The sequence below is a fragment of the Lasioglossum baleicum genome, chromosome 13, assembly GCF_051020765.1.
Source record: "Lasioglossum baleicum chromosome 13, iyLasBale1, whole genome shotgun sequence".
NCBI classification, from domain to species: Eukaryota; Metazoa; Arthropoda; class Insecta; order Hymenoptera; family Halictidae; genus Lasioglossum; species Lasioglossum baleicum.
This window is the reverse complement of record NC_134941.1, coordinates 999,079-1,018,390: the sequence shown is the minus strand read 5'-3', so window position 1 is coordinate 1,018,390 and position 19,312 is coordinate 999,079. Positions and strand designations below refer to the sequence as shown.

The window sequence follows — 19,312 nt, the reverse complement described above, 5'->3', positions numbered from 1 at the left end:
AGAAGCGAAGATCAAGGAGTATAATAAATAAATATGTATTTTCTTGCTACATAACCGTTGTACCTGTGGCATGCTTTCCACAAATTTTCAAGCATATTTTTTGGATAGTTTGGTTTTTATATTTTTTTTCCGCATTTTGGCCATTTGGCACCACTGTTCGCCGTAACTGTAACCCGTCGAACGACCTAACCCAGTTATGACAGTTATAGTGGTGAGCGCCACTGAAAACGCTGGTGCGGTGCGGTCTAGTGGGCGACGACCTTAAATAACCTTCATTTCGGGCCAGGAGGAGTCGTTGATTACCTGAACCCCGTCCCGTAATGTCGCGGCAAGTTCCTTTCTTTCCGTGCTAATCCCTCGACCGTCATTCACAAAATACTAAAATAGCTTATAAAATGGTCGAACATTATACTTTATACCTTATATTTATACTTTATATTGAAAAAAAAGCGTCCATATAGCTTTTATTCATATTACTTAAACGATTCTCCTGACTGATTAGCCCGCGGTACGAGAAAGCACATGATTCTGAAACATTTCGCTGCATACTGTACGCAGATGTGTACCATTGTGCGAATGCAGTAAATATCGCAGTAATAAAGGGAGAGGCGCGCCTTTAAATCACAAAAATATAGTAAAACGATGAAACGGAACAACTATTGCTGTTCTATTTTAGAAGCAGTCGTGTTGAGGTGCAGTGCGGCATTTGATTTATTGCAACTCTAGGAGGCGGAATTGTCTACCACTTATTGAAAACTTACACATTGAACTGATTCGATTCTGCAAATTCTCACAGTAACATACGATAAGGGGACTACAATACTTCGCGACCTCGAATATTATTGCAGAATTGCAAAAACCAGTGGCGCGATGAAATTCCATCGATAAAACTACTTCGCTTAACGCAATGATACCTCGTCTTTTACCTTACGGGCCGACGAGGCGTTCGATGCGTTTTACATACACATTGTGTATGTCTACCAACGCAATCGAACCACTACGTTGTGGGGGATTAGTCCGAAAAGTATACATGCTGGTGAAACGCAGTGGTCCGTTCCCTGCATTTAGCGCTCACACACCATCAAATGGCCAAAGGCACGCGTCGCTACGTTCAGGTAAGCTACAGTGTTTTCCGCCATCGCAAGTCACGCCCAACACCATGGCTTGCACCGCATTAGATGCTAATACGATGCTCACCATGGCATTGTCGTGCATACCGCCACAGGTGATGTAACTTAATACGTCTTCTTTTTGCGTACGGTATTATCGAACGACAGCGGAAACACTTGTTCCATTGCTGGAACGGCAAACGTGTCGTGTTGTGGCACACCGCGGGGAATTGAACGTAGTAACGTGCACCGTGATTTTGCGCTAACTGCTTACGGCAACCTGGCCTGAGAACGTACCAATACATTTCTTCTCTACGTAGTGGTCCGGTGGGCGTATGCTCCACATTTTTTTGACGGTATTAAAAACTCTAGTAATATTAAGTATCTCTGGAATTTAATGGTCGTATGCTCCGTGCGCTACTGGTTCCGCCATCTTGATCCTCTACTATCATACGAGGTCGCGACTCTTATAATTAAATCGAATCGTTTAGGTGCGTTTTTCAATATGCGTGTAAACGCGATCGTTCAACTATCGCGTCCACTTTAAGTCCGCCTATAGACAACGCGGTGGTATTTTTCGCGACACTAACAAGGAGAACCCCCGCTCTGTCCCTCACGGATTTTGTTCAGACTCTACAGAGTTATAGATCTCGTTCTCCTGATTACGAAAATACCCCATTATAGGCGCAGACGCTCAATAGTTTTCGAGATATTTGCAATTAAAGTTTCATAACAGTAAAATATCAGTTTTGTTCAGATTTTTACCAAGCAGTGGTGTGGTGTAATAGCAGCGAGCTGAACTGTTACGCCGCAGGCCCGGGTTCGAAACCTTTCGAGGTAAATTATTTTTAATTGTTTTTTTTTCATGGAAAATGCATTTTCAATGTTAAACAAGTTTTAAATAAAATATTTTTATTCGCTAAAGGACTAATTGAAAATGATACTTATTATTTTATAGAAGAAACACTAGATCTATTACTACATATTTACATATACAAAAGATAATAATTATAAAACAATAACAATAATAATAATAATAAATAATACATAATACACAAACAACAAATATAAGAACAACACATACAAAACACAAAATGGAATAAATATGAAAAATACAAAACACAAAATGCTACGACTATAAAAAGAAACTGACTGACGAACGAAATATGCATTTGGAATTTGAAAGATGCAAGAGGCAGAGCTAGTATCAAATCTCACGATAACGTCAACAGTTTACCGAAAGTTCTAAAGAGCGCAAGCCCCATAGCTCGTTGCCAGATCGTAGCCAATAGATCTCTACACCGAAATCTTCGTCGACTAACATTACTGTCTTTTAAAATAAATACCATTGTTGCACATAACAAAAATTATAAGTATTTGATTTCTATATTTACTCTACGTAACGTATATTGTTTATATTATACAAGCTACAGGAAGCGTGATGGCAAGCCACATTAACCGCTCTGATTACTATTCATTGCATTTATTCTATTTTGTATTTGTATTCATATTTATATTTGTTGTTTCTATGTGTTATGTATTATTTTAATATTATTATTGTTTTATAATTATTATCTTTTGTATATGTAGTAATAGATCTGGTGTTTCTTCTATAAAATGATAGGTATCATTTTCAATTAGTCCTTTAGCGAATAAAAATATATTATTTAAAATTTGTTTAACATTGAAAATGCATTTTCCATGAAAAAAAAACAATAAAAAATAATTTACCACAAATGGATTCGAACCCGGGCCTGCGGGGTAACAGTTCAGCTCGCTGCTGTTACGCCATACCATTGCTTGGTAAAAATTTGAACTAAACTGTATATATTTTACGGTTATGAAACTTTAATTGCAAATATCTCGAAAACTATTGAGCGTCTGCGCCTATAATGGGGTATTTTCGTAATCAGGGGAACGAGATCTATAACTCTGTAAAGTCTGAACAAAATCCGTGAGGGACAGAGCGGGGGTTCTCCTTGTAAGACAATCGCGACAACAAATTATGATTTTCTCGCAACTCTAACCGAAATCGAAAATACCTACACCGCACCCGACTGCCGCATCGACTACGTGGACCGCTTTTGCAGTGGCTCGTTGCAGCTGGAGCATGGGTGCCTGAAATGTCGAAAGATTCGAACGCAAACGCGATTCTTCTGCTGCGCAACGCTAATTCAACGAACATACACATAGATCCAAATGATGACTGTCAATTTTGTGCAAATCAACTATGCAAACTTTACTCTTACAAAATTGGAATATCTCAAAATTGCTTCAAGTAGCAGTAAAAATGGAAAAGGGAATCGCGAGTATTTCATTCGCAACGCTACATATTGAATACAATGGAAATTGAAGTTAATTGAATATACTTGATTGAAGTGAATGGAAATCGCGAGCATCACCGCAACGCTAACTTTGATCTCTGTGATTTTTTCGCAACGTTACTGCAAATCGCGGACGTGCCCATCTCCGCTGATCGTTGGGGCGGCAAGGCCTGCCCATATGTATGACTAACTACTTCTACTACTACTATTTCTACAGACGAGTACAGTGACAAGATAGTAACGATATGACCTCGCATCCGAAGATGCGAGGCCATTGTAGTTGCCCTCTTGAGCGACAGTTTGTCGGGGCCACTTCGGCATATAGCCTCTTCTTTTTCTTCGGCGCTCCACCAAATAACTGAAACCCTAAACGTGCTCACAGCGAAAACGATCGACGACTTCCGAGACAAATCACAAGTTTCGATAGAAGCCGACCGTTCCGCTGGTGCAATCGAGCAGGTGCGCAACGTTTCGAAACCCTAATTCGCGCGCGTTCGCGTCCGCGTCCGCGAAAAGCTACACGAGCAGGAAGAATCGAGACGAAACTTCGAGCTCCTCCAGTGACTGACTACCGTACGAATCGCGGCCTACCCGAAAGAGAAAACGGTAGCCAGCCGCGGCCCCTACCTACTTACAATAAACAATCACACCAAGAAAAGGTAAGCTACCTACCTACCTAGCCCTATATTTAAAAAATGGCAAAAGACAAGCTCTCCGACACATTCGCAACACGATCTTCACACAGACGCCAGGGTGCAACAGCCTAACACCTAGAGAGAACGTCCCGGGACGCCTCCGACACCCTAACGTTCGAATCACAAGCACACTCTAAGGTACTACGTACCAGTTTTCCTGAAATTGACTGACAATGTTAGTAATCATTGCGGGATAAATCGAAATAACAGCTGAATTAACACTGAATTTAATTACGCGCGTAAGTTTTAATATTGCATGTTATTTTTAATGAATTGAGAAAGCTACACGCACACACATTCCACGAGAAGCCATGTAGCATATCACAGATTAACGGGAATATGCGCTACCGAATCTAGTTTAAGAAACCGACGCAATTCCACTGCCTAACACACACACACACAGAAGTCGAAAATCCATCGTGCACGATACACTAACGATTGTCAGTCGCCACACATACAATTAAAAAATAATATTCCATGTGCCTGTTGCTGTCATCCTCCTGAGTAGGACCTGGGCACGCGAGAGGATTCGGGCAACGAGCAGGGAACCTCATTATTCTGAAAATCCTAACTAAAAGAATCCGTTAGATTTTGTACGGGCTAACGTTCATGCATTTTTGCAAAATGACTCTACTTTCAACTCAAAATATAATCTCAATTTACAAATCAAATATTAAATTAATGAAAATGCTCAGAAAAATTTAATTGTTGAGCGAAAAGAGACTAAGAAAGATTTTAATAAAAATATTCAATAATTTATTGATTTATTTGTTCTCAATTTTTATGGAAATATGTATTTCAAAAACCCTCGGAAGATCCTTTGGACAAAGCAACGTTTCGAACTAATGGAAAAAGTACTAAACATAAAGTACTTATAACAGTAATATATGTTAACTTGTTTTGTCTAAAGAATCTATCCGTCGCGAATTGTCTTTTTGTACCTGATATCTAATGCTTCCGATCAATTTAAAATAATTTTAAAATACAAACGATATTCTTGATGATAAAAAACGACTCTAATAATTATGCACCAAATTAAGGAAGATTGTTATCTTTTAACAAATTCGAGAATCTATCATATTATCAAAATTGTTAAATTTATAAAAACAAACGCGACGTACAAAAAGCGACCCTACCTAGCTAAGAAACAGATTATTACCCGCAGGAACGCCTAGCGTTTCCACGGTCACTGTACTCGTCAAAATCTACCAATAAGAAAGACAGTTGTTTGTTCACTTACTACTTGTTGAGGCTGTGTTGGAGTTGGTGTCGAGCTGCGTAGGTGTTGAAGTGAAGCTGTGTTGGAGTTGGTGTCGAGCTGCGTAGGTGTTGAAGTGAAGCTGTGTTGGAGTTGGTGTCGAGCTGCGTAGGTGTTGAAGTGAAGCTGTGTTGGAGTTGGTGTCGAGCTGCGTAGGTGTTGAAGTGAAGCTGTGTCGGAGTTGGTGTCGAGCTGCGTAGGTGTTGAAGTGAAGCTGCGTAGAATCCTGAAATAAAAAAGGAAACGAGGTATTAAAAAATCTTTGTAAAATTCCATCGGAATATATCGAGTCCATTTGATTTTCGACAGAAAATATATATGTTACGGTAAATATGATTGATCCGGTGATTAGTCATTGTACTCGTCAAAATCTACCAGTAAGAAAGACAGTTGTTTGTTCACTTACTACTTGTTGAGGTGAAGTGAAGCTGTGTTGGAGTTGGTGTCAAGCAGCGTTGGGGTTGGTGTCAAGCTGCGTTGAGGTTGGTGTCAAGCTGCGTTGGGGTTGATGTGAAGTTGTTGTGAAGTCCTGGATTCAAAAAAAGGAACAAAATATTAAATAATCTTCTATTTAAGATATAAGATAAAATACAATAGAATTCGTACCATTATTTTCAGCAATATTAAAAATTGAAATTGAAGATATATAAAGACAAGAAATACAAATATTTTCAATATTCTTCAAATGAAATACTATTTTCAAAAATATTACTGCCTCGAATAAATTATTTTATTTTCAAAAATGACTGCATCAAATAAAATATTTTCTTTTCAGAGTTGTACATATACTTTAAAAAATAAATAGGATTATTTACTATTTAAAATACTATTTTCCCCAGCTCTGGCTACATCCGAATTAATAATAAGTAAAGAATTCAAATCGAATTAATAAATTGTTCATTAGTGGATATTCAATAACACAATTTAATTTGGAAGGTACATAATAGGTAATTACTCACGCTCACGTCCTTTCCTCTTTGAAGAAAATACGACACGACGCTGCCGCTGCGTCTCGCTTTCAATTTTCGAAATCAGCGATCTCGGCTACCAAGCTGCTCTTCGGAATCTGCAACAGAAAAAGCAAATTTATTAATTACATATACAATAGTTATAATTACAACAACAATTACATATAATATAGACAACAGTTAAAAACTAAATCACACAATTAATAATAAATAAATAATTTAACGGCTAGAAACACGAATTCGGTATACGGTATACATATTTATTTACGCGACTTGCCGGACGCGGTGACCTCCCCCTAGCCGAGACGCCTGTTATGGGAATAACAAATCTAAATGGCCCGAATTCTTGCGTTTTTGCAATGACTTTGACCGTTAACGTCTTTGATCTACAACAACTTTAACTATAACGACTTTTAAAGACAATTCGATATTAAAATATTAACATCATTTGACAACACGTATATAAACCGACTATGTCTAATTCTTCTTATAAGTATATGTATACACCACTGTGCAAAAGAAACAAGCACTCAGTATAATTATAAGACACAATGACAAATAATATCATTATATATAGAAATTGTATTGTACAATGATTGATTTATTGCATTTAAAGAGAGTATTAGATAATCCACAATAACACATATATTCTCAGAACTATTCAATTAAACAGCGGAATCCTTTTTCAAAGCTTACTGTGTTCTTATTTGATTTTTAACGCTTTTCTACTAAATATGGCCGGGTGCTTCATTCTTTTGCACAACAGTATATATGTATATAGTGTAATAAGACTATTTTTATACGAAAGTGGAAGGATACAAGTACAGAATGGTTACAGAAAAAGATGTCTGTACTTACGTTGTCGGTAAAATCCCGAATCGGCCATGATCTCTTGAATCGATGAATCACAACACTATGTAAGTTTACAACCGCGACAACCGTCCGTTACGAAAGCCAGCGCGACATTGCCATCCCGTCTTCTCGGTAACGCTCCGCGGCGCGGCGGAGCGCCGATCCTATTTCCCCCCGCCGCCGTAGTCACAACTTATCCTCATTGGCGCGCTTCACGCGCGAATCCTAATCCGCGAATAGTCCTCGGGCTTCGGATCTACGCGTGAAATACTGTAATGGCCGCCCCTGACGACCCACAGTGATTCAGAATCGCCGAAAACATGGCCCTAGCCGATTAAGATGATCAAAACTCTGCCCGTAGAGATTTTTCAATTACTATTGAACCATTCGAAAGCTGAGCAAGAAAAACCCCTCCGAGTAAAATTTCAGCCCTCTAGCTTGCCCGTGAGGGTAGCTACAGAGTAAATTATATTTTGCGCTTTTCTATGCATTATCCGGTCTCAAATGCGTTCTAAAATTCTGAAAAAAATGTGACATATTTTGGATCCTAATGCGTGTTTTAGAGAATTTTTCAGATTTTTTTTGTTGCAAACTGTGATCGTAAAAATTGAAAAACCCCCCAAAATATCGGAAAAATGCAGATTTCTCGAAAATATGAAAACATGCCATTCTACTGTTTGGCTCTCTGATAAAGTACTATAACAGGCAGTGCCGTCAATTTATTTCAGATTTTTTTTGCGGGATATAATTGTCAAAAACAATAAAAACCGAATTTTTCGACGTTTCTACTGTGAGGAGGAAAGTTATACACTTGTTGATTTTACCACGGGTGCGTATATCAAGTAATTTTTAACGTTATTACATTGGAAAAAGCAATTGTTTGACTTAAGAAATGCGATTTAAGAGAAAGAAGAATTGTATTCTGTGTAATACACAGGGTGTCCCACGTAACACTTTTCACGATTTCTCACGTACTTGCGATAATCTGACAAAAAAATATTTTCAACAAAAGTTGATCAGTTCTCGATTGGCTATACGTTGCATTAAAAAAAAGTTCGAAAATTTTTCTTTTTTCTTGCAATTAATTCAATTACCAATAATAAGTATTTTAATCATGCAGATGTGCTATTGAAATACAATATAATTGAAATACAGCTCTCCAAATTATAGCCCAGAACTTTGAAGAAGTGCGATATATTTTTATGTTTTTCTTTCATATATATATACTTGTTTGCTTTCGGTGCGGCGTAGTTTCTATTTCTTGTCCTCGTTTATAATACGTAACGCTATTTCATGTTTATGTTTGAAATTTGGAAAATGTGTAACGTAGAAGTTTCTGTTTGAAACCTTCACATGGATTTTCCAACCTCTTCTAACCTGTTACTTTATTATTCTTTAATTTTTAATTTTAACTTAATTACATCGCAATTCGTAATTAATGTAATTTAATTACAAAGTATTTTATAATTGTACTCCAATTGCAATTACGGATTACATTGTACATCATTTAATTACAATGTGTTTTATAATTGTATACTGCAATTGCAATTACGAATTACATTGTAATTTAATTGAATGAAGATTGGAATTATAAATTACAATATGACTGAATTACAATGTAATTCAATTACTTTGTAATTATAATTCCTGGAGCAATTCAATTGTAATTCTGCACAACTCTGTTCCAATTCGATACGAATCGGAAATAATCGTATTCTGCTGGTAAACTACTAGCCCTGACATTCTACCACGTACAAACACGGTCGCAACAGCATCTTGTAGACATCCGCGACATCGGCAAAACCTATGTTTATATTTTTTTTGTGTTGTTATTGTTACTTATGTTATTTCTGCGCAGTTGGAATATCTGAATCTTAAATTTTAAGATTCATTAGAGGTTGGTACTTTGCTATAGGAGCAGAGCACATGGAGAAAGCAATAGACTCCTATATCGTCAGCTCGAACAACAAGGTCTAAAAGAAAAAGTTGGAAATCATGTCGAAGAATTGTTTTATTTTCGTAGCATTCGCTCGATGTGATTGCTCGACGTTTGGCACGTTGACTCTGTCACAAAAAAAGTAGTGTCCCCTTACTATGCACGCTCCATGACAATGTAAGCCTGTTTCGGCGCGGCGCGGCGTCTGTTTACTTTTTTTTCTAAACACGCTGTGGACACGAGAGTAGGGCAGGGTCTCACTCTGATCATATGTATATACATCAGAGAGGAAAGGATACATATATATATATATATATATATATATATATATATATATATATATATATATATATATATATATATACCCCGACAGCACAGTCTGCCCGAGCCCACCGCCGGACTCAACTAGCCGAGCCCCAGCCCGACACGTTACGGGCTAACGCAATGCTTGGCTCAGCGTTGAGACCAAATCAGGACGATTTAGCCGGGCCCCTGTGCACAAAAGGGCGCGATTTTCACCTGCCGCGGGCTCGAGCCCAGAGCCTGACGGCCGGGCTGGGATTCAGCCTGTTTTTGAGAGGGGAGCACGGTATCACACTAATGTGGCCAATCAGTGCTTCGATTGGGCCCAACTTTTCTCGCGCATGCGCGACACAGGGCGGGTCGCATCAATATGGCAGTTCTTTGCAAATGCGTAGCAGTCTCCCTTGTTACCGACAAAAGTATAATAAGTTAATAAATAAGACCTTTGAGGGCGATTGCTGCCTAGATTGACCTTTATCTGGCGTTTTTGATTACTGAAAAAACCCGTGTTTGTATTATCACGCAATGAGAACGCGAATCCCGCACCCTTGCAATCTTGCAAATCGGCTGAATCCTAGCCCGGCCGACAGGCCCTGGGCTCGGAGCCCTCGGCAGGTGAAAATCGCGCCCTTTTGTGCACAGGTGCCAGGCTGAAACCGAGCCGGTGTGCCGTCGGGGTATATATATATATATCCTGGATTTTCGTATGTGTGGTCGTCTCCGCCCCCACCCCAACTAATAGCAGTTGCTATATCACAATAAAACAGTAATATAAATTATTTTCCAGCAGAGTTGGGCCAAACGTAATCCAATTAAGAAAATTACGATTAATATGAAATCCAATTATAAATCATGGCTATTGATTACTAAACAATATATACATATAAATATTATATTCTCATCATTCAATGATGTTGATAATGATGTTGTTTTAATGATGATAATATATATATATTCGCTAACTCTAAATGTCTAACAAAAACAAAACAAACAATCGCGCTCCTCGGTAACAATCGGTAACACAGTACGAATTGTTTTGACATTTACGAGAAAGTGGTGTACACTTGAATAATAGTAAAAAAATATACATATACATAAATACATAACTATTTATACCACCGATGAGGTCGGTGACTATACATATTTACGTATACTTATAAAACAGATAAATAAAAAGATATTAATGTGAAATCTACGAAATATCTGTACATATAACTTATTTAAAATGTTAACGCTGTTAAACGTATTTAAGTCATTTACATGTTTAAATACGTTAAATACATGCATATTGTGTTGGATATGCAAAATGTTGCTATTAGTTAATGTAATCGTAATTGTAAACTCATAAAGTCGTAGGTATTATACAATATTTGTTTATAAATATAGCATGACATTTTGAGTAGTTTATAAGATATGTCTATATAAATAGCGTGTCGTCTTTGCCAAATAACCTGTCCGAATTTAAACGTTTTCACAGGGAGAAGCAAAAGTGAAATTGTATATTTCAGAAAAATTATTATTTTCATATGTATGTTTAGTTAATGTTTAACGCGTCAAAGTTTTAATTATTCTTCGTAAATCAGAATGTTATTTGAAAGTTTCTCAGGAATAAGGTAGAAAGGTTATTTATTTATATACTTAGTTGTATAATATTTGGTTTCAATAAAGTTTCAGGTATATATCTGCAATGATTCGATTTACAACAATATCTTATTGGTGATCATGTTCAACTGCATTGTACTATGGGGAATATATTTCTTTTCATTATCCTGGTAAGTTGATTTAATAAGACGATGGTAAGTTGATTTGTTAGCTTTTTTTCAAGACAATCATTTTTGTAGCAAGTATCCTGCGTGTTAACATTTCAAGAAAAACTACTGCATTACATACCTGATGAGGTTAGCGGAGGTTCATACAGGTAGTATAGCCTAACGCATGATGGATTCATCAAAATAATAGTAACGTCTGAGTAAGTAATACTGTATAATTGTAATAATTCAATTATTTATAAGACACATTGCATTCTCTCATCACTTTCCAGCATTGTCGAAATCCAAGGAGTAGTCAAAAGTGCTAGATAAAAGATCGATCTAAACCGCCGTCGCCCTCAAAAGTCCTACTTTTACATTTACAAGGCGTAATTTAGATTATTCGGCAGCACGTAGTTATCATAAAGCTGTGACAGTTACATACTTCCGAATAATGCAAAGTACACATTGTAAATGTATAAGTAGGACTTCTGAGAGAGACTGCGGTCTAAATTAATCTCTTATCTAGTGCTTCCGACTACGATCTGAAATGAGAAGGGACAGATCGCACCCTTGCAATCCTGGAAAGGAGAATACCCCTTTAAGATAAATAATTTGAAACTCCAATAATCGCGAAAACATCAGTGAGATAGTCGCACAGTTTATCAGCGCACATTTCTTGACTTCCATGCGAACAAAATGTTTCTATTTTACATTTTACAGCACTGGGGATGCAGATATACATATATGCTTCCCAAATAACAACGAAACCAACTTACGAGCATGATTAATATTGTCTACAATCCGCTACTCGTGGAAAAGACACAGTTGTTATACCTAACAGGTAATTGTTCGAATTAGTGTAAAATCATCTATACGACAAAAGATTTTAATAATTGGAAATTTTTAGCTTTCAGAGACCAGTTAGAGCGTAGGAATTTATGGACATCCGTCTCACGAAGTTAGTAAATATATTCTCTTAGTGTATGAAACAGAGAGAGAGAATACGGAAACTATATTTTACAATAAAAATTCAGAGGATGCCCAAGAAGATGATAACAATAAGGTATGTTTTCTGAAGTATCCAATTATCCAAAAACTTTCTTTCAGGACCAAACTTCACCGGTTTCAGTGTTCATTGTGTGGCAACTTTTAGATATACTTCTACAAATTCTGTTTTGATGAACGAATAATTATAGTGAACAATTTTAAAAGCCAACATGTTGGAATACGAGAATCAAATGCTTTTAGAAATACTGCATGAAGATGGTCTCGTTGTTGCAACAAAGTACCTACTACATTTTCACTTTTCGGCTTTTACCATAAAATATTCTTCACATTTTAATTTCTTATTTATTTTAGGGGACTTGGCATAGAAACTGTCTTTGCGAATATATTAAGACCTTACATAGACCCAGGAAATTTGGTCATAGTCCTAGGAACTACAGCTCACGACGAATAGTACTTTATCGATAGATTGAAGAAATTTTGTGTAGAACAATTAACCCGTGTTGTAACAGCAGAATGCAATTCCGACGAGAGGTTTAAATCAGTTTTTCATTTCGAGCATAGAAATTTGTTTCTTTACGTGCTCTTCTCATTTCTTTTTAATCTTTGTATGTACTACAGGACATTAATGTATCTAGAAGGTGGAGCTTTATTTATATCGGGTCGAATTTTTGTGGTGGACTTATTGAAAAATAGAGTTCCATTAAATTTAATTACTGGCATTCTTGTATATAGAGCGCATAACATTCTACGTTCATATCAAGAAGCATTCTCTCTTCGATTATATCGACAAACTAATAAAGTATGTATTAACAATGAAACATGATACATTCCTGTACAACATAAAATGAAGCACGATTGTTCATTTTATTGAATTTTTCTAGACAGGCTTCATCAAGGCATTTACTACTTCTGCGTTAGCATTCACTGTCGGGTATATGCAAGTAGAACGCGTAATGAAGGACTTTATTCGTTAGAAAGTTGTACTTATGGCCATGCTTCCATTCGCTTGTATGTAGTAGTTTAGGAAAACACAAGGTAACTAAATTATGTAGTCGATGATTTTTTAACGCAACACACATTGCGCATTGTAAACGACAACTACTAATTACATTTCGCAGCCTGAGGTGATTGAATTGCATGCAAAGATCACACCAAAAATGATGAGTATACAAAATTGTTTACTCGATCTAATGAATTACGTAGTGAAAGAATTGAAAAGACTCAATAAATATGTAAGTATTGATTCGTATCATATTATATGAAAGTTGAATTTGAATTTATTTATTATCTACCATTGTGTGTGTGTGTGTACCATATATGTATTACCATCAGAATTCAATTATAATGTGTTTTTACAGTTAGAATTAGACGAATTGAACACTGAAAATGCAATCGCTAAAAAGTTCCACAAACAACTGCAATCGCAACTAGATCCTATTTGGCATCAACTTACAATTAGTCCAACATCGAAACAATTGTTGTCCGACTTGAAAACTTTAAGAGCTCTTCTCGCGTAAGTATTTATATATAAAATATTATCTAACAAATTTTAATATTATATCAATGGGAGAATATTGTGCGAAACTGTGCAGCTCTTTGACATACGAGGATTGCGTCTCATTTTATTCGATGTTGAATCGTCTACGCACCATGGAGTATGCTGTGAAAAACAGTGGTTGGTTAATGTTAGATGCTGTGGACGTATTATTCAAAAATGCAAAGAATAGGGTTTACAATGAGAAAACTGGTGGTAAGTGTGTACTGTGTACAGATTTATATAACAGTATCGTTCCATGCGAAATCGATCGAATGCGATGATAATTCTGTCACTTTTAAATAGAATTGAAACCAGAGCCAATCCTAAATGGGGCTTGACCGAAATACTTTTGGAAATTCAAAATCAAATTGAAACGAGAAAAGACAACGAAAATGGTGAGAAAATTCTTGTTGTGGTACACGATCGTAATACATGCCGCCAATTAAAAAATTACTTAATCATGGGTCCTAACGAGTATTTGCTATACGAGTCAATGAAGAAACTTTCCCAGAAGGAAATGCAAAATACAAGGTAATAATAAGCATTTTCCAATTGTAAGAAAGCGGAATGAAATAAAATCCTATTTTTAATCGGAACAGCCTTTGGAGATCTAAACCAAATCAAAATTCTACAAAATTCAGCCATAAATGCATAAAGATCTGCAGTCTAATTATTAAACTGCGGACGGTTATGCAATTTTTCATTTTTGTAGGCAAATTTTAAGAAAGTAGAATCATGTAGAATCTTATTTTCAGTGGTAGAGTATATAGTCTTGTAGTTCTGGAATAAATAAAGATCCGCAGTCTAATTATTATAATTATACATTATAATTATTACAAACAGAGAAAAAACTGCTGAGAAAGTATCCACATCGGAAGAGAACGCTAACAACGATACAGACGAGAACGAGCGAGAACTTACATGTTAACGTTAAGTCAAAAAGTTTCCAAAGGTATAGTCAACGGATTCAGCGGAAGAAAGGGACGGTCATCAAACTTTATTTGAAGAATGCTCGCAAGTAATATTTCACTACATTGTTTTCTGGAAATCGAGTAATGTATTTTACATTGTTAGATCGTTATGTAACGTAATATTTCAACAGATCGGAGAATTAGATTTAACCAACAGGACAGCGGACGCACCCATTGTTTTAATACAGTCTTTGAAAAAGAACGATGATCCAATGTCTTTGCAGCGTGCTTTAGAAGAACATACGCCACGAAATATTATCATGTATGTAGGTGACATTTCTGCTGTGCGGCAAATCGAAGTATGTATAAAAGAAAAGATTTTGTTACTTTCTAAACAAAGTTACACGTCTGAATAAGTAATATTCTGTAGGTTTACCAAAATAATAATCCATCGATGGATTTGAAAGTGTATTTTTTAATCTACGGAGGTGTGTGTGCTGTGGAAGAACAAGAATATCTCACATCGTTGCGCCGAGAAAAGGAAGCATTCGACAAATTGATCAATGTCAAAAAGGTAATGTTATACTTATTGTATATTACTTTGTTTGTTTGTGCATTAATATATTCTGTTTTCGCCCGATTTTAGATAATGGTTGTACCGGAAGACCAAGATGGTAAAACTGGAGATTGTTTCAATCTTTCAGTGCAAACAGATGCGAATACTGAAGAGAATACACGGAAAGGTGGATTATCTGCTCCGTCTGAAGTTACCAACACTGTGATAATTGATATAAGGGAATTCAGAAGTGAACTTCCTGCGATACTTTATACGAGGGGGATAAAAGTTGAACCTATAACATTGCTGGTATGTATATCGAGAATTTTAATGAGTCACACTCGTGTGAAGGTTTTAGAGAAAGTTTAACAAATATGACTGTTACGCCTTAAAATAAATGTAGCCATACGAAAAATATAAATTGAAAGAAAAGGATACAGCAAGGGGTGAATATATTATTGAACTTAAATCTCATTTTCAATTTCTAGTTTGGCGATTATATTTTGTCGCCGGAAATATGCGTGGAAAGGAAAAGTATTTCTGATTTAATTGGTTCATTAATCAGCGGCAGATTATACAATCAGGCTGTTTCCATGACAAGACATTATGCCCAACCGATGCTTTTAATTGAGTTTGATCCGAACAAAGCATTCTGTTTCCAGGTAGATTGATTTCTGCATTTTACAGATAAGAAATATTATTAGAATAGCCAGTAGTAGGTATTGTAAAGAAGGTTTTTCTATTCTATTGTTACCTCATTTGAAAAAATGAATTATCTAATTACAGGGACACTATCACGCCAGTTTAGATGTACAAAACATGGCGATAACTTCGAAATTGCAACTGTCGACTGTACATTTTCCACGATTGGAACTTACCCAGACAGCACAGTCTGACCGAGCCTAATGCCGGACCCAGCTAGCAGAGCCCTGCCCGACAGGTTACGGGCAAACACAATGCTTGGAGCAGCGTTGAGACCAAGACAGGCCGATTTAGCCGGGCCCCTGTGCACAAAATGGCGCGATTTTCACCTGCCGGGGGCTCGAGCCCAGGGCCTGCCGGCCGGGCTGGGATTCAGCCTGTTTTTGAGAGGGCAGCACGGTATCACACTAATGTGGCCAATCAGTGCTTCGATTGAGCCCAACTTTTCTCGCGCATGCGCGACACAGGGCGGGTCGCATCAATGTGGCAGTACTTTGCAAATGCGTAGCAGTCTCCCTTGTTACCGACAAAAGTATAATAAGTTAATAAATAAGACCTTTGAGGGCGATTGTTGCCTAGATTGACCTTTATCTGGCGTTTTTGACTACTGAAAAAACCCGTGTTTGTATTATCACGCAATGAGAACGCGAATCCCGCACCCTTGCAATCTTCCAAATCGGCTGAATCCTAGCCCGGCCGGCAGGCCCTGGGCTCGAGCCCCCGGCAGGTGAAAATCGCGCCATTTTGTGCACAGATGCCCGGCTGAAATCGAGCCGGTGTGCCGTCTGGGTATATATGGTCGCCAGGACCTCACGCAACAGCTCAATTGTTCGAAGAGTTGAAGGTAATAAAGCAAACATCCCATAAAACATAATAAACATATTTTATCGCGTTTGTTAATGTTCCATAAAATATTGCAGCAAGGAAGACCCCAACCAAACTCGATTACAACTTCCCAGGTCGGAGTTGAAGAAAACAAGCAGATAGATACAGACAAATTTAATTCGTACATTCACGATTTTATCGCGCAACTACCGGGAGTGACCACTAAAAATTTGTATTCAATTTTGAGTAAAGGACAATCGCTAGACCATCTTAGCAAACTTACAAAAGTATATACTTTTATATTCGAGTGAACAACTCGCGCAAAATAATTAGACAGCGGATTTTATGCTTTTACGACAAAAATGAGTGGTTGTAATTTAAAACAGTAAACGCATTAGCAGAATTTTAAAATACTATTATATATTAGATGATTGCATAAATTCGTGCCCGATTTTCAGTAAAAAAAATTATATAGACACTATTCTTTTCTAATTGTAGAAAAGAATGGTGACTATACATATCGGGCACGAACTTATGCAATCATCTGATATTATTTTCACAACTTGTTAAACATATTAAGAAAGAAAATAAATGCTTAAATTATACTTTGGACAACTTATGGTATTTTCCTGGTTTACAGTAGGCCTAACATCATTTGTACTTGGCAAATCATACATTGGACAGTTTATGGTACTTTTCTGTCTGACAATATTTCCAACATTATTCATACTTGTCGGTACATTATACATTGGACATCTTTTAGTATTTCCATTTATATGTTGTGGTACTTCATAAGGATACCTTATGGTATTGCTAAAGAAAGAGTTAGATTGTGTAGTACTTATACATATGTATACAGGGTGTCCCAAACTAAGTGTAAGTCCCGGAAATGGGAGGTTCCTGAGACCATTCTAAGAGACATTTTCCTTTGCACCAATGTCAACTGCGGCTTTGTTTAGGAGTTATTAACGAAAAACACGGACCAATCAGAGCGCGCCCTGGGCCGCCGCGCCGCGCCGCGCCGCACAGTGGGTAAAATCGACGTTCTAGCTGTTCATGCCTATTTCACCATTATTTCAATACATAAATAGGTCGTTGGATTCGTCTTGCCGTCAGCTATAACATTATTGAATAAAAAATATATAGTTATAAATAAATAATGAAGGTGACCACAATTTTTTATTGAAAAAAAATTTTTTTTGGAAATTGTTTGTATTGATATTTGTAAAAGACTGTGTACTGATTACTTTTTGTAGGAAACATTTTTTTGTCACACCACCGGAAATGTCTGAAAACTCGTGTGAATAATGAATAATTTTGCCACGATTTCGATCGAACTCACCACTGTGCGCGTGTCACGCGACGCTTTAAACTATCATAACTTCGGATAATGGATTATACTGGAACTAAATTTTGCACGATCTTTTAGAGGAGATCTTGCCGAAAATGTTCCACTTTGTCAGAACATGGACATCCCCGGACATTTTAACTTATCCCTTGTCAAAGGTGAAAAACTTCGACAATTTTCCTTAGTTGATTAAATATTTTTTTTTATAATAAATTATGAACAATGCTGTTTAGTGCCTGGTGCGTTCTCAACATAGATACACATTCTTCATATAAAAAAAAATTGGTCACTTAATCTTCAGTAGGTTTTCCAGGACATCATTATGAAGACAAGGAATTTTTTCGGTGATAAATCGTATCTGAAAAAGTTTGATCTTTGAATGTTTATTGTAATGAGAGTTTTTAATAGCTTTAATTAATATTATCGTTTTCGAATGTAATAGACATTTAAGAAACATTGTGCATTCGTTAAAAATCGATATGAGGACTTTGACTGTGCGCCGCGCCGCACAGTGGTGCGAGCAGGGAAAAAAATCAATTTTTCGAATGTTAGGTACATAGATTTTTCATTGCAATTTCGTTTACTATATAGTTGGAGTATTTAAACCAATACAAATTTTTTATAAGTATCACTTATTTCTAGGAATAATATGACATGAAAGTTTGGAAAAACGAAACCTGCGATTTTGGCTTATAAATGCGTCTACGTATAAACGCAGCCACAAGAATCTAAAACATTATAACACTTGAACAATATTATAATTTGATTGTGTTTATAATAGATGATTTATTTAACGTAGCTTTAATTAATGTAAGTGTCATTTATTTATCTAAAACACAAATTGAAAAAGAGCTATTTTGAATAGTAGAATTAAAGTTTAATTTGACATAACTTGTTTGCGCCAAAAAGCGCCAAGATAAAACTTGTTGCAAATCATGCAACACACTTTAAAGTACATATCCAACCAGGTTTTGGCTGCGAACTCCTGCGAACTCCTGCTAACTATAGTCAGACGCATGTATCCGTGTACGCTCTTTAAAACGGAATAACTTTTCTAAACTTTTACCAAACGATCTGATTTTTTGTGATCAATTAAATACAGTTGTTTACTAAATAACGTGCAAAATTTTTTTTGAAAGAATAGCAATTACGTAAAAAAAAGGCAGTTTAAAAATTTTTTTTATTTGTCCCCGTATAGTAAATTTAAAATATACGTTTAGTAGATCTAT

General features: G+C 36.5%; 2 long non-coding RNA genes and 1 pseudogene across 3 annotated transcripts; 1 reads left to right on the top strand and 2 right to left on the bottom strand.

The window, feature by feature from the left end:
* Nucleotides 1-2,991: 2,991 nt before the first annotated feature.
* LOC143214773 (uncharacterized) lies at nt 2,992-9,453 on the bottom strand. The gene is made up of 4 exons (XR_013010209.1): nt 7,213-9,453; nt 6,346-6,452; nt 5,793-5,915; nt 2,992-5,612 (listed from the first exon to the last, which is right to left on the bottom strand). It is a non-coding gene; the product is annotated as an uncharacterized LOC143214773 (long non-coding RNA).
* On the top strand, nt 8,742-18,578 carry LOC143214772 (DNA repair endonuclease XPF-like; annotated as a pseudogene). The gene is made up of 21 exons (XR_013010208.1): nt 8,742-9,103; nt 11,114-11,217; nt 11,287-11,414; nt 11,917-12,037; nt 12,104-12,259; nt 12,350-12,481; nt 12,556-12,735; nt 12,823-13,003; nt 13,086-13,239; nt 13,323-13,436; nt 13,563-13,717; nt 13,797-13,958; nt 14,045-14,272; nt 14,585-14,759; nt 14,844-15,011; nt 15,083-15,226; nt 15,299-15,517; nt 15,697-15,870; nt 15,995-16,083; nt 16,703-16,754; nt 16,831-18,578. The product of XR_013010208.1 is annotated as a DNA repair endonuclease XPF-like (transcript).
* Nucleotides 15,683-16,595, bottom strand: LOC143214774 (uncharacterized). The gene is made up of 2 exons (XR_013010210.1): nt 15,963-16,595; nt 15,683-15,882 (listed from the first exon to the last, which is right to left on the bottom strand). It is a non-coding gene; the product is annotated as an uncharacterized LOC143214774 (long non-coding RNA).
* Nucleotides 18,579-19,312: the final 734 nt, after the last annotated feature.